At 30.4% G+C, this 24,336-nt stretch overlaps 1 protein-coding gene across 1 annotated transcript in view; it reads right to left on the bottom strand.

The window, feature by feature from the left end:
* LOC122504709 (microtubule-associated protein futsch) overlaps positions 1 to 24,336 on the bottom strand; it is a 333,942-nt gene that overhangs the window by 285,177 nt on the left and 24,429 nt on the right. The gene's annotated exons all lie outside the window — the stretch shown is intronic.

Below are 24,336 nucleotides of genomic sequence, written 5' to 3'. Positions count from 1 at the left end.
GTCAGTTTTTCAAAATTCAAAATGGAGGGTCCATTATGTCGGATATTTTTTTTTTAATTTTGAATTTTCTTGAAAATTATGAGACGCATGCTTATTCCCGAAATCTTTTTTGACCAAATAGGTATTTGATATAAAACTACTTAACTTAAAATTCACATAATATGCACATTATTTGACATAAATTTCATTGCACACAAAAACCATTTAACATAAATATCATTTGTCATAGAATTCATTAAACAGAAATATTATGTTACATAAAACTTAGATAACTTAATTCCCATTTGACATAAAAATTATGTAACATAAATTTCTATTGACATAAAAATCATTTAACATAAATTTCTTTTGACATAAAATTCATTTAACGTAAATTTTATTTGTTATAAAACTCATTTGACATCAATTTCATTTGGCATAAATGTCATTTAACGTAATTCTCATTTGACACAAATATCATTAGACATAAAATTAGCTTGACATAAATTTTATTTGACGTGAATATCATTTAACATAATTATTATTTAACGTAAAATTAAATTTATATATATTTCATTTATCATAAATTTCATTTAACATAATTCTCATTTAGCATAACATTTACTTGTTATAAATTTTATTTGGTATAAATCCCATTTAATATAATTTTCATTTGACATAAAGTTCATTTGACATAAAAGACATTTAACACAATTCTCATTTGTCATAAAAGTCATTCAACAAAATTCTAATTTGACATAAAAATCATTTTACACAAATTACATTTTACATAACAATATCGGCGCGAATTTTAAAAGTAACCAATTAGATATTATCAACAACATTGTGATTCGACAATTTTGAAATTCGCGCCTATATTTCCATGTCAAATGATCTTTATGTAAAATAAAATCTATGACAACTGAATTTTATGTCAAATGAGAATTATGTGTAATGAGTTATCCGTCAAATGAAATTTATATCAAATGAACTTTATGTCAAATGAAAATTATGTTAAATGGGATTTATACTAAATGAAATTTATGTCAAGTAAATTTTATGCCAAATGAGAATTATGTTAACTGGAATTTATGCTAAATAAAATTTATATAAATTTAATTTTACGTTAAATAATAATTATGTTAAATGATATTTACGTCAAATGAAATTTATGTCAAGCTAATTTTAAGTGTAATGATATTTATGTCAAATGAGAATTACGTTAAATGACATTTATGCCAAATGAAATTGATGTCAAATGAATTTTATAACAAATAAAATTTACGTTAAATGAATTTTATGTCAAAAGAAATTTATGTTAAATGATTTTTATGTCAATAGAAATTTATGTTACATAATTTTTATGTCAAATGGGAATTAAGTTATCTGAGTTTTAAATAACATAATATTTCTGTTTAATGAATTCTATGACAAATGATATTTATTATGTTAAATGGTTTTTGTCTACAATGAAATTTATGTCACATAATGTGCATATTATGTGAATTTTAAGTAAAGTAGTTTTATATCAAATACCTATTTGGTCAAAAAAGATTTCGGGAATAAGCATGCGTCTCAAAATTATCACTCGGGGGTTTTCGGGGTCGCTGATGACGAATCGGATGTCTGTTTTTAAAAATTCAAAATGTCGGATCCAATATGGCGGACATTTTTTTTTTAATTTTGTTTTTATCATAAAAGCAGAACAACTTTTACAAATGCCGGTTTCATAGAACAGCTATAAGAAGAGTGCAAAAATTGAAATTCCATTGAAATGTCCTAACGCATTTCACCTTTCCAATAAGTTCATGGGTGAAGTGGATCTCCACGGTATGCCATATTGGATCCGCAATTTTGAAAAACTGACATCGTATTCGTCATCAGCGACCCTAAAAACCCCCGAATGATAATTTTCAAGCGAATCCAAAAATTTTTAAAAAAATGTCTGACATATTGGATCTGCCATTTTGGATTTTTGAAAAATCATCATCATATTCGTAATCAGCGACCCCGACAACCCCCGAGTAACAAATTTCAGGTAAATTGGATCATTTTTTAAAAAAGTCGTCTGCCATATTGGATCCGCCATTTTGAATTTTGAAACACTGACATCATATTCGTAATCAGCGACCCCGAAAACCTCCGAGTAATAGTTTTTAAGCGATTTTAGACCTTTTTAAAATAAAAATGCATTGTATTTTCCATGGCAAAGATTTTGAAAAATTTGCTAAAAGTGTTGTTTTTAAAAATTTATAACATTTTTATAATTAATTGAATTTAAAAACAGAAACGTGCGTCGCATTCTGCATAGCGTTAACTTTTTAGAAATTATTTTATTTTTAATTTTCAGCCATTTTTGACTTTGTTACATCAATTTTTATCATGGCAAAGATTGTCAGTTTTCCGGCAGTCAGAGCAAAGTCCGAAATGGCAAAGATCTTTGCCATCAGCAGTCAAGGGGTTAATTAAGATGAAGGAAGGGGGACTTTTGGTTGCCTTTGAGGCATTGATATGTATTTCTTTGTTTGTGTGCCTTAGTTTTTAATGTTTAACTTTAAAATGTTTGAGTGTTGTGTTCAGATTATTATAGTAGTTGTAAGAATTTATATGTTAGTGTGTGTGTGTGTGTTGAGAGCGGATTTTTGGAAAATTCCTAGTCGTGGGATAATAGAGTTCTGAGAGAGGTCAAGGAGATAAACAAAGAGGTGTCTGACAACGGATTATATACCGGCAGGGGGTTTGGCGCCAAGAAGGTCTCAAATTTGCCTTTGTTAGGTAAGAGAGGGGGAATTTTTGCCCTCTTACAAGTCTGGATAACCGGACAAGTCGAATAAAAACATCGGTAAAGAGAAGTTTGTTTCCTTACTTTTCTATAAATTTGTGAAAATAAGTAATTGATAAATAAAATTTAAATTTAAATATACTGTGTTTGGTTTTCTCTTTAACATTATTAATTAATATATATTTACGTATATATATACTTATGCATATTTAAAAAAAGGATTAAATTAAATATATATAGTCCAACTATCCAATTTTTTTACTTTAAATATGAAAAAAATTAAAATCTCTATTATCCAACACAGTAAAAACAAAGTCTTAAATTTAATGGTGGCTAGTTTTAATTTTTGACTTATCTTAAGCTATCAACTTTATTTAATCATAAAAACTAACTGAAAATTAAAGTTAGTTGTACTCTTACTTAAATAAAACTCAGTTTGTAATTTATTTGTAATACACCGGACTTAATTTCAGATCCAATGGTATTAATAAAAAGTTAGATGAAATTAACTTCTAATAAGGTACGCTAACAGCTGACTGTAAGTCTGGCGAGGCTGAAAAAGTTGATTGTGACGTCACAAGGGTCGCAATTTGCAAACGTGAAAAGTCTGAATAGCGCGTTGCGTCGCCGGTTTACTTTTGACTCGTGTTTTATTAATAATATATAAGTCCATAAATTATATTTATAATTGGTGAATCTTAGACAGAAAGTTTAGTTTTATTAGTATGTTAATATTTTAATTCGATTATAAACAAGTTTATAAACATTTTATAATCTTAATTTCACCTAATATATATGTGCATTAGCATTTAATTCTTTATCTTAAAGAGAGAAATTTCCACTGATAGTTTTAATAATTGTTGTTTGTTATAAGAAATTAAATGTGACATATGTTTATTTTAATAAAATTCAAGAATATGAACATACACTGTAAAAACAAAGTCTTTCTTTAAGGCGGTGTCAAAGTCGATTGGATTTTTGCATTGAGCTTCAATGGAAAAATCGCATCGACTTTGACACCGCCTTTAAGCTCGAAATTTGTCTTTTTTCTTTTTTTTTGTAAACGGAAGACTCCCCAATTGATACAAGTAAGGTGTTAAATAAACTGAAATTCAACTGTAAGCTAGATGGTTTAGCTAGATGGTTTGGCTAAATTTTTGCCTTCTTACTAGCTTACAGTTGAATTTCAGTTCATTTAACACCTTACTTGTATCAATTGGGGAGTATTCTTTTTAAACTTCTAATCATTACTGACATTCAGCCAACATGGTCTACTTCCGTTTACACCTTGAAAAAAGACAAATTTCGGGCTTAAAGGAAGACTTTGTTTTTACAGTGAAACTTTCGATTATCCGAACCTAGCCTTGCCTAAATTAGTTCGGATAATCGAGGTTTCATTGTACTATCCTCAAAAACAGTTCATACAACGAGCACCTGTGAAGCATTCACAGATGTCTGTGAGGTCACAGTGTTATAGAACATCTGTTCCTAACTAGTTACACGGTGGGTTTTAAACCCTTTTAACCTAAAAGTGCTCCCACTGTAAATGTCTTTCCATATCATATATGTAAGTAAAATTGTCCCATCACGTCTCAATTTTGAGGAAAATTGGGTCAAAGTGTCAAAAATGCAATTTTTGGCACTTTTTGAAGCACTATGAAAAAAACGCGACGTGATAAAAAGCTCAAATATGTCTTAAATGAGAGCTCAAACCCTCAACTTTAACATCCAAAAGCAAAAAACCATGTTTTGAGTTATTTCTACATGGTTTTTTGCTTTTGAATGTTAAAGTTGAGGGTTTGATCTCTTATTTAAGCCACCTAAGTACCCAAGTACTAACTGACAGTATAGCAGTACTGACTCCAGTACTAAATCAGTACTGGGAAATCCCTGTCTGGTAACGCTGTCCAGTACTGATTTTTTACCAGCAGTCAGTACTAAGTCAGTATTAAAATATCACTGGCAGAACACCGCCTAATTACTGATTCGCAGGTAAAATTTAACAAATTTGGAAAATGCTGTAACGCGTTCCCTAAAAGAATTTACCTTTGGAAGCTTATATTAATTTGTTATTTGATTATTAAAGAATAGGGAGTAATTTATTGAATACTAATAATTATTATTAATATTTCTGTAGTAAATAAACTTTTATGAGTAGAGGAGAACGGGGCGAGGCAGCCAAGACGGCACATTTTGGTTTGCGAGGCAGTTATTTAAATAGGTTTTTTCAATTTTAATATCGCGTTAGAAAACTTGTCTTTTTGGCTAAAAAATCGCCATAGAACATTCTGACGGAGGTTGCACTTAAAAATTTCTACAACCCTTTTCCCAAAGGACCACATTTTGGCATATTTGAAAAAACGTGGGGTGAGGCGGCCAACTATTTTAATAGTTGAAAAAACATAACTTAAAGTTAAAATTAATGAAACATAACAAGGTATTTGTACTTAACTTACTTTTATTTTGTTAGTAAACTTTAAAAATTTACATTTCAATAATATTATAATAATATCATTAATTAAATTCAATTTAACATTTTAAGGAAATATAAATTTGTTATTCTTAAAAAATGGTTTATAAAATTCAATGTTAAGTTTAAAATGTATTGGAGTAGGAAAAAAGAAGAAAACATTTAGAAGAACCAATAAAAAAAAATTTAGCGTTGGCTGCCTAACCCCACGAGTACTTTTTTAAGATAACATTCACAAAACCTGTAATATTAAAAATATTGCAATTCTATTAACACCATCGTCTTCGGCACTAAATTCTGGATTGAAATCACTATACAAGAATTTTATTCGTGTAACTCTATTAACTAAAATCACCAAAATAACTCTTAGAAAAGTTACATCCAAAAATTCTGTTTTCATAAATGATACTGTCATTGCTAAACTGCTGCAGCAATAATGCCCATCTATTAGCAACTAAAGTAAACTACCATAAGCAGTCTACATTATCAATAGCGCACGATTTGAAAAAATTATGCGGAGATAAGAAGCAATTGGTTGCCTCGCCCCGTTCTCCTCTAACTCTTGTACGTTACCATGGCAACCTGCAGACAGACAGACAGGCTGCAGAGTTCTGAACGCTCCATAACCGCACAGCTACGCAAGCTTGGAAGTGATTTTACTTAAACTTCCTTTTGAATTATGGGAAGGATATACATATACAGTGCTATAATAATGAATTCACTGTATATTATACACGGAAAAAAAAGTACGTGAATCCTCCCTTGAAAGTGCTTGACTTTTGGATAGGACACAAAATACCAAACTGAATCATATACTTTTTATGAGAAAATATAACAAAGTCCGCAGAATTATTCTAGTACTCGTATGAGCAACAGTGTTTTTTAAATTTTAACCAAAAGTCATTTGTTCAGATTTATAAAGTACGTGAAAGATTAGTTGACTGCGCTTGAAAATTCTGTAGAGCATGCGCAGTGTGCGTTGCGCGTTTCTATCCAAGGTAAATGACAGCTGATCGTCTGTTTCCATTTGTGTTAATTTCAGATGAAATTAATATATATTTGTTTTCAAGAATTGACATTCAAAAAAATATTTTTTATTTTGTGTTTCTCACAAAACATAATGTTATGTATGTCTCAGTTTTCAGTGAAATAGCATGTTTCACAAGTCGTGAAAAATTTCACCATGTAGTATATAAGAACAATTCGATACGTACTTTTAAGTGTTTAAGTGTGTGTTTATATTTAAGTTACACGCGAATATATGTGTGTTATAGGTTAGTTCATAAGTGTTGATAAACATCGAAAAGTGATACAATAATTGTTGTTTGTTTGTGTGATTAATTATCTAAATATGTGAATGAATGAGTGAATTTCAAAAAAACTGTGTGAACAAGTAGAAATTATTTTTTTCATTTTACAGAAATATACAATTTTTTTGAAAGTCAATGAAATTCTCAACCAAGGTACTAGAAATTTTCATTGACTGATTTTGAAACTCTCATGCAAAAGTACTAGACTGTTTCTGGTATTTTGTATCGTATCCAAAAGTCTGAGTCAATGAAAATTTCACGTACTTTTTTCTCCGTGTATTTATTTAAAGAAAAATTATTATAAATGGCGGATTCCACGTCAGTTCAACACACTTATTTTCATGACTTGTTAGGATTTGTCTGTAATTTAGTAAATTTATTACCTTTATAGTGATAAACAACTCCACCAAATATTTTTTAAAAATTTTAAAAATGACCAAAAATATGGCATTTTCAAAATTTTTGTCTTTTTTTTGAAAGTGCTATAATTTTGGTTCTAATTAACCGATTTTAAATTTTAAAAAAAGGATTTCTTTGTTTTGAAGTATATTTTAAGTTCAAATTAATATAAAAAAAAATTCAAAAATTTTTTTTTTTAAATTTTGAAAAATTAAAAATCCGTTTTTGAAAAAACATCATTTTCGATTTTTTTCAAAATTTTACTAAATGTTAGGGCAAATGTGCTTTACATGTCCTGTAAATTTCATCTTGGGATCTCAAAGGGATTCGGTGTAAAAAAATAAAACGTAACCACAAATTACGAACATATGGGGTAAAATGGTAAAAAAATGAATTTTCTCTAAACTTTGCTTAAATGTTACTATTATTAGTAGAAGTGTAAATATTAATTTTTTTTTAATTTAATAAAATATTTTTTGAGTTATGGAGTTTCAAAATTTTCATTTTTTTGAAAATATCTTTTTTTCTATTTAATATATTAATAAGTAAAATTAATCAAATTTAAAGTATGAATAGTGATTTTTAAAGGGTTTTTCATGGGCTATAACTTGCTGATGAAATAGTACATTGTACAACTAGTGGCGATTTCACCACGAGTTGTGCACTACGTTTTCTCCAACGCCTTGCGAGGAAAGGTTTCTTCGTGAGTTTTGTATAATTTTAATTTAAAATGTTCTTATGTTTAATATAATAAAAGACGAATGTTTTGAGTGGGGAAGAAGTTAGATACAAAATAAATCTCGGTCAAAGAACAAGAAAAAAGAATAAATTCATGATTTACTTTCGCCACGCCAAATTTACTTTCGCCACGCTAAAAATTACTTTCGCCACGCTGAATTTACTTTCGCCACGCCAAATTTTACTTTCGCCACGCTCTTCAGAGCAGTTGAGAAAAGTTCTACTTTCGCCACACTTTTCTACCAAGAAAAGTACTCCTTTCAGAGCAAGTGTTGGAGAAAAAAAGTTGTTTTTGTCAATTTGACCTTGAAATTCAAGGTCAAATTCTTAATTTCAATATACAGTAGAACCCGGTTAATACGATCCCGTTTAATACGATTTCCCGCTTAAGGTATTAGTCGCGCAATTGGCTCTGGTCAAAAGTTTACCGGGCCGCTTACTAGAGTGGGGCAGTGAGAGTGAGAGAGATAGTTTAACTCCCCACTCTATTCGTTCGTATGAAAATTCATATAATTTAGTTATTTTTTTTAACTTTCTGTCAATATATTTATAGTTTGGCGCGGTCAAAAAATGTCATGTTTTTTTATTTATTTGTTTCATCTAATTGAATACTTTGGTAGTTTTATTTCGAAATCTGACGATTAGTTATCATATAAATAATTATTAAACAAAATCAATACATGAATTGGGTGCTCCCTCCATGCAAAATGTATGAATTTTGAATTCATTTTTTGAAGCTTTGAAACGGTCAAAATTAATGAAATTGGTCTCATTCTGTAGATAAATACTTCAGGAATAAGTATGCAAAATTTGAAAAAAATCCGATGAAAACCATTTTACGCGACTAATACCTTAAGACGCTCATTTATGGTGGTCCCTGCAATTAAAGACAAACATTTTATATATCCCATCTAATACGTTTTCTCGCATGAGACGCATTCTTAGAGCGGTCCCTACAGAATCGTATTAACCAAGTTCTACTATATCTCAAAATCGGTGTTTTTTATTTTTTTGTAACCTATCCCAATCGAAAGCTTACCTTTTTTGATATGAGCCATGTAAAAATCAGAGTGGGACCATCGAACTGTTTGAAGAAATTAATTATAAATCATCATTTTCTATGTAAAATAATGATAAATTATTATTTTCCTCAAAAATTCTTATGGTCCCACTCTGATTTTTACATGGCTCATAGAAAAAAGGTCACCAGCTTATAGCCCGTGAAACCCCCTTTAAAAATCACTATTCATACTTTAAATTTGATTAATTTTACTTATTAATATATTAAATCGAAAAAAGATATTTTCAAAAAAATCAAAATTTTGAAACTCCATAACTCAAAAAATATTTTATCAAATTAAAAAAAAATTAATATTTACACTTCTACTAATAATAGTAACATTTTAGCAAAGTTTAGAGAAAATTCATTTTTTACCTGGGTAGTTGAGGAATTTTGCCCCATATGTTCGTAATTTGTTGTTACGTTTTATTTTTTTACTCCGAATCCCTTTGAGATCCCAAGATGAAACTTACAGGACATGTAAAGCACATTTGCCCTAAAATTTAGTAAAATTTAAAAAAAAATCGAAGATGATGTTTTTTCAAAAACGGATTTTTAATTTTTCAAAATTTCAAAAAAAAAATTTTTTAGATTTTTTTTTTTATATTAATTTTAACTTAAAATATACTTAAAACCAAAGAAATCCTTCTTTTAAAATCCAAAATCGGTTAATTAGAACCAAAGTTATAGCACTTTCAAAAAAAGACAAAAATTTTGAAAATGCCATATTTTTGGTAATTTTTAAAATTTTGAAAAAATATTTGGTGGAGTTGTTTATTACTATAAAAGTAATAAATTTACAAAATTTCAGCCGAATCCCAACAAGTCATGAAAATAAGTTTGTTGAACTGACATGGAATCCACCAAATGTATGTTTTATATATTTATACATACATTTTAACAAGACATTATATATTAATTAATAGGTATAGGTCCACAAAATTTTGTTCGCGTTTAACTTGAAAACGTCTAGACCGATTGAAGTAAAATTTGTCAATCTTTTAGGTATTGGTATAACTTAAAATATTAGCTATATTTGATGAAAAAATATTGAGCTGAACAAAAGTTATAAATTTTTCAAAAAGTTCAAAAAAATTTTTTTTTTAATTTTTGCAGATTGGCATACATTTTTTAATTTATTAGTAATATAAATGATTTTAAAGATATATTACAATAAATTGAATTAAAAAATAATATTAATATGAAAAAAATTATGAAGTTTCCAAAAAATTCGAAATTTATTTTTAATTTTGACAGATTGCTGTAAATTAATCAGTTATGACTTTTGTAAGATATTTATATATAAACAATAAATTAAGATTTTAAACATATTAATTAGAACAGGAGGTATTCAATTTTTTCAAACAATTAAAAAAATGGAAAATTTCCAAATTTTATATTTTTTAATGTACATCTTTTAAACTTTCTGTAATTAAATATTACATGTTATTTAGTCATATTTTAGCATAATTTAAAAAAAATACTGTCCTATTAAGATGGAAGTAAATATAAAAATGTTTTTAATATCAAAAAATTGAAAAATTATAATTGACAGACCAATAATTACTATCAAGCTTAATTCAGTAGTATTTTTAAGGACTCTGATAAACTTTTGACGTCAAAATAATTAAATTTAGAATTATTTGTTTATCCAATTAATCAAAAAAATTTCAATTGCAAAAACTTCGAAAATATTAAAAATGGAGATTGTATCTGGGGTTTTCCCAGCTTTGTCCAAATTTTTTCAGGTGTATCTTTTCTCATCAAATATAAATTTTTTTGATAAGTATTAACAATAAATAAAACTACAAATGGCTACAAAAATTCACTTATTTTATGAAAATACTCTTCGACGGGTTTTTGTTTTTACTAATACTTTTAACAGGGGTTCTACCAACTGTTAAAAACAAGAAATATGCAGGAATTAAATTTAATCGGGAAAAACTGTGAATTCAGCCTGCAATAATTAAATTTCTACAAATAATTGACAAACATTGTTCTCTGCATTTTAATTAATTAAAAATAAATTATTTGATGATAAAAAGTCAATCACTCATTTAAAATAGTAATATTTCTCTAATGAAATAGTTAATGGTAGCTAAGTATTATTTTTTCCTGGCAAATTAAATTCCCCGCTATTTCCCATTTTTTGAGACTGGAAGACACACTATTGAATCTATATTAATCAAATCAGACTTTTGTCTGTACAATTGCACGAAATTAATTTTTTCTAGCATAATTTATTTATTTGAACAACGGAGAATTCAAAAATGGTAATAGAAAATGTCCTGTCTGTATGTATTAGTGATGCATTGCGAGCGAGTCTCGTCTCGAAAAACCGAGAATCTCGCGAGAAAAACAATGAAAACAATTGATGTTATATTTTCATCTCTTTTCTTTTATGAAAGGACAGAGTCTCGTCGTGCATCTCTAGTATGTATGTATGTAGGCGAGAGTGGGGCTAGTTGCACCACTTTTTTGAAAAAATTTAATAACTTTTATAATCCTCTATATTATATTAAGTTAATGTACGACCGACCGACCGACCGACTCACACCTCTTTCTATCTGTCTAACATCTATTAGAATACTTCACTCACACACATGTCCAAAAAACATTTACCCATGTATGTACACAAAACACATGTCACGTCATACATGTCATGTCACGCATGCGCAGTAGTATACCATGAATGTCACGCATGCGCAGTAGTGTTCTATCAATGTTACGCAAGTGCAGTAGTGTTTTATCAATGTCACACATGTATAGTAGTATTCTATCAATGTCACACATGCAAAGTAGTATTCTATCAGTGTCACGCATGCGCAGTAGTGTTCTATCAATGTCATACATGCGCAGTAGTGTTCTATGAATATCAGGCATGCGCAGTAGTTCTCTATCAATGTCACGCATGCGCAGTAGTGTTCTATTAATGTCACGCATGCGCAGTAGTGTTCTATCAATGTTACGCATGCGCAGTAGTTCTCTATCAATGTCACGCATGCGCAGTAGTTCTCTATCAATGTCACGCATGCGCAGTAGTTCTCTATCAATGTCACGCATGCGCAGTAGTGTTCTATCAATGTTACGCATGCACAGTAGTTCTCTATCAATGTCATGCATGCGCAGTAGTTCTCTATCAATGTCACGCATGCGCAGTAGTGTTCTATCAATGTTACGCACGCGCAGTAGTTCTCTATCAATGTCATGCATGCGCAGTAGTGTTCTATCAATGTTACGAATGCGCAGTAGTGTTCTATGAATATCAGGCATGCGCAGTAGTTCTCTATCAATGTCACGCATGCGCAGTAGTGTTCTATTAATGTCAGGAATGCGCAGTAGTGTTCTATGAATATCTAACATGCGCGCAAAACACCCACACATGTATACTCATACATATACACTAATCACATGTACATGTATACTCACACATGTACATAAATTACATACACATGTATACTGACTCATATGCAGATATAAACTCCTACATATACACAAATCACATATATAGATTTAATAAACAATTGATAATATAAATTGTTGAATTTTTTAAGGTTCGTTGATGCACTTAGTGTCTGTTGAAATTTTTTTAAATATACGTAAATACCTCACTCGCTAATACTGCGCTGTCTGTGTTGTAAGGAAACTTATTTATTTACTTCTGTATTTACTTATTTATTAAATTTGTTTGACAGAAATCAACAATAATTTCTTAGATAGATAATCAGTGAAAAATGACTTATATATCTGTAAGTGTAATTTTCAACTGACTTTTAGTAAAATTATTTGTTTGACAGAAATTTACGATAATAAATAAATCACAATAAAATAACAATCAGTGAAGAATGACTGATATTTTAGTACTATTCAACTGATTTTCAGTAAAATTCCACTGATTATGAAACCAAAGTCACTTTTTAAAAATACAAAATGGCGAATCCAGGATAGCGGACGAAAATGAAAGATTTAGTAAGAGAATACGTAAAAATAACATTTCGTATAATGTACAATGACAATTTTTTAAAATGTCACTTCATAATTTTTATCTTATTACACAATGATTTTAAATAAAATAATTTATATTTTTATAAATATTAATAATTTTTTACATTTTCTAACCACTATAAGGTTTTAATTTTGTAAATGTTCAAACTCTGGTTTAGAAAGAAAAATTTATATTATTATACAACTATATTGTCTAGACTTGCAAAAACCCAAAGTCTAGACAAATTTGTTGTAACAATATTGGTGACGGTGACGTGCGTAAGAATAGTGCAGTAAAAATTTCAAAAAAACATTTCCCAAAAAAATTAATAAAACAGCATTTTTATATAGTTTACGAGATAAAAATTCCTGAAAAAAAGTGTTGAAATTATTTGATTGAAGAGCGTTCACAAATGATGTCACGCAATTTTTCGGGATTTTATACCCCCCCCCTCCCCCTGTCAAACAAATTTCATGCAATTTCACATGTAAAAATACATTGTGTCACGTTTAGTAGAGACCCTCCACCCTCCCCCAAAAAACGTGACATCATTTATGAACGCTCCCTTGCAAATATCTTGCAAAATATTAAAAATTTTGTAAAACTTTTTGACACACTTATTTAGGACCCTAAAGACTATCAAATTACAAAGTACCCAAGTATCACGGAATATAACCTTAAATTGAAAGGAATATTGCATTTCATATTCGGAATATTCTAGTGGAATGTTCCAGAGATCTTAAAGTAATATTAAAATGTCCGCTGCACAGGAATATTTCAAGATAAAATTTAGGGAATGTTCCACGGTTATATGAAAGTAATATTCCAGGATGATGTTGAAGGAATGTTCCACCGTAATATCAATGGAATATTCCAGGGTGATGTTGAGGGAATGTTCCCAGATAATATTAAATATGTTGAAAATACCATTGAAAATCGTTTTTACTAAAGAAAGAAGATAAAGAGAAAAAAAGTCAAATTTTTTCAAAGTTTGAAATTTTGGAATATTTCCAGGGAATATTCTGGGAATATTCCCTTATATTAATATTCATTCAACATTACCTTGGAATATTCCATTAATATTACGGTGGAACATTGCCTCAACATCATCCTGGAATATTACTTCGAAATTACTGTGGAACATCCCCTCAATGTTATTTTTGGAATATTTATGTGGGGCGGACATTTTAATATTACTTCAAGATCCCTAGAATATTCCGAATATGAAATGTAATATTCCCTTCATTTTAAGGTTATATTTCGTGCTGCTTGGGTATAAGCAAAACCAAAATTTCGTCGGTTCATAGAGCCATGGAACGCCCCATATAGCATTTTAACCCTCAGGGTACTGACTGGGTTAGCGTAACCCAGGCGAATTTTGAAAGTTGCGCCATTTCTAAACAAATCGATGGAGGCGGCTCGGACCGGGGGGGGGGGGGGAAACTTTGAGATTAGAACCGAAAGTAGCTGATTTGGCAGAGCCGGTCGGCACTTGCTGTTCAAGCTGCGAATTATTGAAATTTGTATTCGGGTGAATTACACCCAGTCAGTACGCTATGTTATAAAATCCATGTTTTTGTGAATTGTAAAATCTCATTAAATTAATCGAAAATTATTCATAAATTACATTTAAAAGTTCATAAAGTGTAAAGCGGAAGGATTTTGTAAATTTGGTGGATTTGGGTTTGTAAATTTTCGCGATATTTTTAATGAATTTATCGTTTGACTTTTTTTTACATGTCAAAAATAGAGCATTTTCAAATCTAAAAAAAATATACTTTTTAAGATTAATTAAAAAACGGCTGACGCTATCTTAAAGATCAACTTTTCACCTTTCCAAAACACCTATATAAAATGATTTTATCTTTTTTTTCATAAAAATACGAGCTTTTGAAAAAAATATTTTTTTTCATGAAAATTTTTTGAAAACCATTTGTATTTTTGACAATAACTTTTATAAATAAAAAAATATCACAAATCCGACAAATCCGGCATATTCCTGTGGAAATTGTAAACAGATTACAAAAAAAAGAGTTTAAATTCATCAATTTCAGCCCAAGATACAGCCGATCAAAGTTGCTGGGTTACGCTAACCCATGTCAGTACGGAACGTTACATTTTTATAGTCAGTACCCTGAGGGTTAAGATGATTCACATTTTAGACAAGTTAAAACCTACGATATTGGCTGGTTTTAATAAAAAATTTAGGGGAAAATGGGTCAAAAGTACTAAAATATGGGCAAATATTATTTTTGAAATATCTTTTTCATAACGCGGTGCAAAAAAGGGCACTTTTTTGCACCTTGTTATGAAAAATATCGTTCGTAACTAGTGCTATCAGTTGCCAATCTTCTACAACCTTTGTTTATATCATTCCAAAACAAACGATTACATTCTTGACAAATTTTTAGTAAAGACAAGGGAAAATGTATTTTTTGAGTTTTCGTTGTAAAATGCAAAATATTTCTAAACATCACCATAAGTAGTTAAAATCGTATTACTTTGTTATGCTTTTTCATTATATTATAGGTGAATATGTGTAGATATGTATACTCGTATAAAAATCGAGATAATAATAAAATTTGTTTATATTTTTTTTTTTATTCACATTTTGGCCTGTAAGAATTCTGTGGGGTAATGTGAGAATTAGTGTCAGCCCAAAGAATCTTCGTTACTATGTTACGGCTTTCGTTATTTCCAGCCCGGTGACACGACTGAGTTGAAAATCACTCAAATGTTGAAAGTCGCCAACGCAGCGCTGGCTGTACATTGGTCGGATATTAACCAAAATGCATGGGAAAACACACAAAAATTTAATTTCCATATATTAAAATTTATTTAAACTTATTTATTTATACATAATATTGATTTATAAACTTTTAAACATATTTTGTAATATAATTCACTTCAGAAAAGAGTGAAATTTTTTATTTATAACGAAAATTGTATTATAATTTCTGGCGGGAAATTTAAATAAAAAATTAATGTTATTATTATTTATTAATATTTTTTAATTATTTAATAATATTTTGCAATATTAATAATTAGTATTAATAAATAATAAATAAATATTAATAAATAATAATGACAATATTATTTTGTTTAAATTTCCCGCCAGAAATTATAATACAATATTCGTTATAAATAAAAAATTTCACTCTTTTCTGAAGTGAATTATATTACGAAATATGTTTAAAAGTTTATAAATCAATATTATGTATAAATAAATAAGTTTAAATAAATTTTTATATATGGAAATTAAATATTTGTATGTTTTCCTATGCATTTTGGTTAATATCCGACCAATGTACAGCCAGCGCTGCGTTGGCGACTTTCAACACTCAGCCCAAATATCCTATAGGAAAGCATAGATCGTGTCACCGGGCTGGTTATTTCTTTCAAAATTGTAAAAGATATCACCTTATGAAAAAACTTTTAATTAAAAAATAATTTTTCGTGGAAAAAATAAAAAATTAAATTTTTTTCAAAAATTTTTTATTCAATTAAAATTCAGGAAAAAGTTTATTCTAAGTCTAAAGTTTTGGCTTCATTGTAAGTATTAACACTTTTTCTATTATAAAGCAAAAAAATATTCCTAAAAAATAGAAATTTTTTAAATTTCAAGTGAAAGCTCCCAATACCCCACAAATTGGGCGATGGCAAAAAATGTATTTTTTTGAAATTTTTGTTTTTCAATTTACTTTCTCTTTTTAAGTTTCTAATTAAACATAATTAAAGATAAATAACGAAATGAGTAGAAAATGACGAAAACAATGTATTATTATAAAGATAAGTTGGTTTTTTTAATAATTTTTCTTAAGGGGCTCCAATTCCCCCACGCTCCCCTATAACAATTTGTGTTTAAAGATTTTCAATGCGATAAGAGCAATTGTTTAAAAGATAAAAAAACACTGTTAGTAAGAAAAGAATAGACGTATCTTCGCCCTTTTCTTACTAATTATCCAGAGAATCAGGATAACATTCAAAACCTAACCTTCTAAGTTTAGTTATTTCAAAAAAATTATTTTATTGATGCAAATAAATATTTATTTTAATTAAAAACTATGCATTATTGAATCAAGTAATTTTCATAATTGATTTAAAGCAATATTTATTAGATTAAATTATTATATTTAATTGACTTAAGTAATTTGTATTTGGTTCAAATAACTATTTATTTGATACCATAAATTAAAATATTTATGTCCAGTAAATATTTACTTAGTTCAAATAAATAAAAATAAATAAGTAAAAACAAATAAGTTTAAATGCAACCGAACGAGCGTTAGCGAGTGAGGTATATGTCGCTAGTATCAATTATATTATAGGTTATATACGATAAATTAAAAAAGCAATCACTTATTTATGTTTTAAAAATATATATATGTTTTCTTATAAAATAATTCAATCATGGCAACAACATTGAAAAAAAGTCGCTATTAAGGTAAGACGACCCACAGGTGGGGCGTCTTGCACCACACTTTTTATAATTAAAGAATTTACATCAAATCAACTATTAAATATTGATAAGCACTTTCATTAATTTCAAAAAGTCAATAAATAAACAGTAGACTAAAATTTCTTTTATTATAAAGTAGTGTTAAGTTTAAAATTCGCGCAATCCAACCTCTACGAGTTATCATCAGAGGGCGCTCATGTCCTTCTTTATGATTAGAACTTTTCTCTTAGATCAGTGTTCATTCAATGGCTCCGCTATTAATGTACTAATTGTTAATTGTGTATCTCTTTTTGCTCTTATATATGAATCACTAAATATATTATCTTTTATTGTATGTCCCATTGTTTTCTTGTGCGTTACCCTGTTCTTATTAACAGGTTATGGGCCCAGTTAAACGGGAAAGTGCAGTGTAATGTGATATTTGTTGGATTCACGATACGAGCGGCCATTTTTCTTTCAAGAGTTAGCGTCGATTCGCAAAAAGTGTTTTGAGACAATGAATTCGACTGGTGTGAAGTTCGATGTGCTAACTAAAGAGAATTACGACACCTGGAGAATGCAGATGCGTGCAGTTCTAATAAAGAATAATGCGTGGGGATACGCGTTAGGTACTATAAAGAAGCCCGAAATTGTTGAGGGAGATGACGAAACGAAAGAGGCTTCTGATAAATGGACTGAATTAGACTTAAAGGCGCAGTCGGATATCATTCTTGCTGTTAACCCCTCAGAACTCAAGCAAATTAAGAATTGTCAGACTTCGAGCGAAATATGGACAAAATTAGGGAATATTTATCAGTCTAAAGGTCCTGCCCGGAAGGCGTCTCTATTGAACAGTCTGATGTCTATGAAAATGAACGAGGGCGATGATGCGCATGATCATTCGCGATCCTTCTTTGATATCGTCGATAAATTAGGAGAATTGGAGGTTGAAATCAATAAAGATTTATTAGCCGTAATGTTTCTTAGAAGCTTGCCGGAAAGTTTCGATAATTTTAGGTGCGCGATGTCACCTAGAGATGAGTTACCGTCGCTTGAAGTTCTTCGTATTAAAGTCTTAGAAGAGTTTGACGCGCGCAAGACAATTAACGAAAGTTCCGTACAAAATGCGATGATTGCAAAGAGAACGGGAAGTGGACAATTTAATTATCAGAATCGACATTCAAAACCGGAAAGCGGAAGTGCTGCGAAAAATGATAGTAAAATGAAGTGTTTTAAGTGCGGCGAAATAGGACACAGAGCTAGATTCTGTCCTAAAAATGCGAAAAAGTCAAAAGATCAAACTTCAAGTAATGCTGAGAGTGAGTGCTTTTTTACAACATTCGATAAGTCGGAAAGTGAAACGTTCAAAGTCGGTGACAGTTTGAAAAGTGACTATTGGTGTCTTGACAGCGGGACTACGTCCCATATGTGTAATGACATTAATGCTTTCGCGGAAATTAATCGAGAAGGAAATCAAGGAAAAGTAAATCTAGCCAGTAGTATGAGTACGAGTATACTTGGAAAAGGTATAGTGTCAACAAAAATGAAAATGGACGGAAAAAGTAAAGAAATAAACTTTAAGGACACTTTATATGTTCCAGACTGGAGAACAAATCTCATTTCTGTTGGTAAAATTACGAGTAAAGGACACAAAGTGATTTTTAGTGATAGTAAAGCCGAAGTTGTTGATTGTGCCGGAAAAGTTTTATTAATCGCAAATCGGGAAAAAGAGTTATACTATGTGCGCAAATCAGTCAACCCGGAGTGTAAAAATGTTGCAGAATCGGATATTAAGATAGAAGTGCCTAAGAAATATTCGCTTGAGGATTGGCACATTAAAATGGGCTACCTGAATGTTCAATCTCTTCGAAGTGCCATAAAATCAGGATCTATTCAAGGAATTAATGTGGAATCTTTTGAGGACTTTGAATGCAGTGTGTGTATTATGGGAAAAATGTGTCGTTTACCTTTTCCGAAGGCTTCTGAGAAGGTTACAGTTCTAGGGGAAATTATCCATTCCGACATTTGTGGACCCATGCGGGTCGCTTCACATGGGAAGAATAGATTTTTCGTGACTTATATCGATGACTTTTCGAGATGGTGCGAAGTGAAATTTATTACACATAAAAATCAAGCACTTGATGAGTTTAACAATTTCAGAGCACTTGTAGATACTCAACATGGAAAGAAAATTCAGTGTTTACAAAGTGACAACGGTAAAGAATACGAAAATCAGAATTTCAACAGTTTACTCGAGCAGCATGGAATTTTGAGACGATTGACAGCCCCTTACAATCCTCAACAAAACGGTGTTTCTGAAAGGCGTAACAGAACACTAATGGAAACAGCGAGGTGTCTTCTGATACAGTCAGGATTGCCGTCAGTTTTTTGGGCCGAGGCTGTCAATACGGCAAATTATATTCGCAATAGATCTCCTTCAACTAAACTAAACGGGAAAACGCCGTTTGAAGCCTGGTATAGAAAAGCTCCAGACGTGACGGACTTCAAACGTTTCGGGTGTGATGTTTTTGTGATGAATCGAAAGCCAGGAAGGAGTAAACTCGAGCCAAAGTCGAAGAAGGGTATATTCATTGGCTACAGTTTGGAATCGAAGGCTTACAGGATCTGGTTACCTGAGGAGAAGAAGATCGAGGTGTCTAGAGATGTCAAGTTTCTTGAAAAATCCGAGATTCAATCAATCAAGAGTTGTGAAGATTTTGGTCCCATTGAAAGTCAATCCGAATCATCAAGCTCTTTACGTGATAATGGACAAGTAGAAAGTGACGATTTTGTTGACATCGATCTTTTGCGAAATGAAGATTCAAATGATCTGCCAGATGAGAATATACAGGACGCTAGTGACAATTACACAGATGAATCCGACGGAGAAGATCTGTTTGGCTTTCCGCCAAATAATCCTCAACCTGCAAGAACGCGTGGTAGGCCTATGTTGCTGCGTACAGGACAACGTGGTAGGCCGAGAAAGGTATATGCAACAGCATCCAACGCAACTTACGAAGGAACTGATTGTACCTTTTTAGCTGAAATACCTATTTCAAAAGCTCTGTCTAGCCGGGAGTCCGATGAGTGGATGCAAGCAATGGGGGAGGAAGTGAGATCTATTCTTGATAAAAACACGTGGGATTTGGTAGATCGGCCTGCAGCATCAACAGTGATTGGAAGTCGTTTTATTCTCACCAATAAATATGGGAAAGATGGAGTTTTAGACAGAAGAAAGGCTAGAATTGTAGCCAAAGGTTATTCCCAGCAGCATGGTGAAAATTTTAATGAGACCTACGCACCGGTTGCTCGTCTAGGGTCCATACGAACAGCAATCGCTTTTGCAGTCAGAGAAAATATGCACATTCAATAATACGATGTGACAACGGCTTACCTTAATGGTAAACTAGATGAGACTGTCTACATGGAGGTTCCAAGAAGATTCGAGGAAGTGCTGAGATTTATCATCAATGAAAGCAGAGATCAGGATCCATCAATCGAGAAAGCCAAGGCGATGCTAGACAATTTGACACAGGGAAATAAAGTTTGTTTAATGAGAAGAGCACTATACGGTTTGAAACAAGCTGGTCGCGCATGGCACAATTTCTTAGATGAGAAATTGCGAAAATTGGGAGCAGAACCGACAAATTCAGACCAGTGTGTTTATTTAATCAAAGGTAGTGAAAGTATAATTATTATTGTCGTTTATGTTGACGATATTCTTGTGATGTGCAAAGATCGAAAGAAAATTTCATGGTTTGGACGACAGTTAGGAAAATTTGTCGAAGTGCAAGACATCGGGGATCTCAAACGCTGTTTGGGGATAGACTTTTCCAGGACTGACAATGGTATAGTTATGAATCAGAGGACATACATCACAGAAATTCTTGAACGATTTGGAATGAAAGATTGCAACTCTTTAACGATTCCATTGGATGTTGGAACCAAGCTGATGAAGTGTGATTCATGGTCAGAAGATGATGGTGAGAAACCACCTTATCGTGAACTAATTGGATGTCTTTTATATCTTTCAGTGGCAACGCGACCGGACATAGCTCACGCAGCGAGTTCGTTGAGTCAGTTTAATGATTGCTTCGGGAAAAATCATTGGATTGCGGCAAAAAGAGTTCTCCGATATCTTCAAGCCACAAAGGACTACGGAATTACATATCACTCTAATGGGGATTCATTGATCGGATATGTCGATGCTAACTGGGGAGGATCAATTGACGATAGACGTTCCTTCACGGGTTATGCATTTATGATGAGTGGTGATATAATAACATGGGATTCGAAAAAGCAACGCACTGTTGCTTTATCAACAACCGAAGCCGAGTATATGGCGTTAAGTGAAGCGGCGAAAGAAGCAACTCACCTACGACGATTTCTTCGAGAACTTGGGTCATTCAACGTTGATTCAGTTAAATTGTGTGTCGATAATTTAAGTGCACAAAAATTGGCTACAAATCCAGTGTATCATGCTCGCTCTAAGCATATTGACATTCGGCATCATTTTGTGCGCGAGGCAGTGAAATCCGGGCAACTGTGTTTGGAACATATATAATCTGAAGATATGCCGGCTGATGTCTTAACGAAGGCATTAACAAAACCGAAACACGAACGATGTATTTATCTTCTGGGGATGTCTAAGATATGAACTGTAAATTTAGAGGTTGTCTTGAGGGGAAATGTTAAGTTTAAAATTCGCGCAATCCAACCTCTACGAGTTATCATCAGAGGGCGCTCATGTCCTTCTTTATGATTAGAACTTTTCTCTTAGATCAGTGTTTATTCAATGGCTCCGCTATTAATGTACTAATTGTTAATTGTGTATCTCTTTTTGCTCTTATATATGAATCACTAAATATATTATCTTTTATTGTATGTCCCATTGTTTTCTTGTGCGTTACCCTGTTCTTATTAACAAGTAGTTTAATTAGAAAAAACAATTTTTTAATTAAGTTACTATAAAGGTTTTATAATAGTTCATTTTTTCTAATTTTTATCTCAATTTCTTTTTGGGCACCTTCTTAGAAGGTTTTTTTGAAGTATAAGGTTAGGTGTTGTGTGAAACTAACTTCATCTATGATTAACACTCAAAAATCTCCAGAAATGTAAGAAAAATCTCATATGGTGCATTTTGACCCGTGGTGCAACCTGACCCACTCTCCCCTATGTATTAGAGTGTCCGTTATTTACCAAGTTGTTTATGTTTCTTGCGACGCCCCCTAAATTATTAGTTTACCATCTAAAACAAAATGTCAAACCAAAATAAACCATTAATATTCACAATAAACCTTGCCCCAAAGACGATACATTTCCCATTTAAAATACATAGGATTTTGCTTCTTTTTACAAATTAATTTTTTTTTGTCAAATATTTCATTTTACATCAATGACAAATATATATATATTCTTATAGGAAATTTAACGCTCTAAAAAAACGGTTTCTTATAATTTTTTAATAAATTATCTCCTTTAAGAGTTATTTAAAGTTAAAGTTTAACACTGTAAATTTTTAGATTTTTGTACTTTTGCGGCAAAATTATTATGAAAAGATCCATATCAATTCATGCAGGCATTCCGACGATATACATAGCGAATTATTTTCGCAATGACATATGTTATCCTACTAAAAAGAAAAATAAAATGCATATTTTTATTAATCTTGAATATAGGATTCTGTTTGCACTTTTTACGAATATTTTATAATTTTAGCAAAAAAAATTACTTTTTTGTATTTTCTTCTATAAAATTGCGTAATTTTCATATTTTTTGGTGCTCTTGGGGCTCATTTTTCCTTTTTATACTCTTTTATGTAAAATTACGCAAAATAAAAAATAATACAAAACAAGTGATACAAATTCAATTAAAAAAAAATTTTTTTCTCAAAAAGGTCTTTTTTTTCTCTCTTTATTTTCAGGATTTATTGATACTCATGTGTAGCATTTAATATAAAAATAACATTTTGTATTTTTTTGTTTATATATTAAGAGAAAAAATTATTTGTAATTTTTAATTAAAATTTCCTACATTTCGCAACTTTTCAGGTTCACAGTAAAAAAAAAGTCTTGAATAAAGCCTACAAACGAGCTAATTTTAAGATGTAACAAATAGTAGTCTAAAATAGTAGACTAAAATAAAGCTTTCTTAAATACTTAAAAGTATTCAATAACACAGTTCAAGTTTTTTTTTCTATTGCATATAAAATTATAGTTATTAACTATATTTTCTAAATAAAAAACGTTTAGAAGAAGATATGCATCAAAATTCTGCTCAGAGTCTTACACATAAAAAAAACCTGGTTAATTTGACTGCTTTTAAACTATTTTTATTGCAGTTTTAGGAGATGCCAGTAACACATTGTATAATAGAAGCATCTGTAAGAAAAGTTACATTAACTATTTAAAATAATAAAAAAATTATTAAATTATTTATTAAGAAAAAAATATTATTAAAAAAAAATTATTTATTTATTATTTATTATTATTATTTATTTATTATTTATTATTTATTTTTTATTCTTTATTTTTATTTATTTATTTATTTTTTATTATTGAAGTCCAATTTTTCATATACTTCCATGGTGACATTTGTTAACATGTACCTTATAAGTAATCATTATTTAATAATAGACATGAAATCGGTTAATTGAATTAAATTCATTTCAGTTCAGTGGAACTATGCTTGCACTTCATATAATAAAAACTTATTTATTTATTCGGTACACAAAAATCAAAATCTACAGGTGACAATGGACGAAGAAAACACGTACACTCAAGGCAACACCAAGTCAACTAATGACACGTCACCTGATCACGCCCAAGCGCGTCTCCCCTTCCAGAGGACTATAGACGCTAGGGGACTAAAAACTAGTCTACATATCAACTTCATTTTATCTGTTGAGTTCTTAAAGTTTCTACTAGTTTCGCTGAGACTACATTTAAGACTTACATATAAAAATAAGTTATAAATATGTATTGCTTTAAGATTAAGGCGTGTTAACAGTACTCTTAAGTTAATCGTGAGGCTAAAATATCGTTACAGACTAAAATTAAGCCTGATTTTAAAATTAGTCCTTCATAGATTTAAGACTTTTTTTCTGTGCTTCTATACTCGAACCATCGCTTATTTCAAAATTTTTAACATCAGTTTGAAAAATCGTGGCAATAGTA

The sequence above is a fragment of the Leptopilina heterotoma genome, unplaced genomic scaffold, assembly GCF_015476425.1.
Source record: "Leptopilina heterotoma isolate Lh14 unplaced genomic scaffold, ASM1547642v1 Lhet_311, whole genome shotgun sequence".
In the NCBI taxonomy this organism is placed as follows: domain Eukaryota; kingdom Metazoa; phylum Arthropoda; class Insecta; order Hymenoptera; family Figitidae; genus Leptopilina; species Leptopilina heterotoma.
The sequence above is the reverse complement of the archived record's forward strand: the minus strand, read 5'-3'. Positions and strand labels throughout refer to the sequence as shown.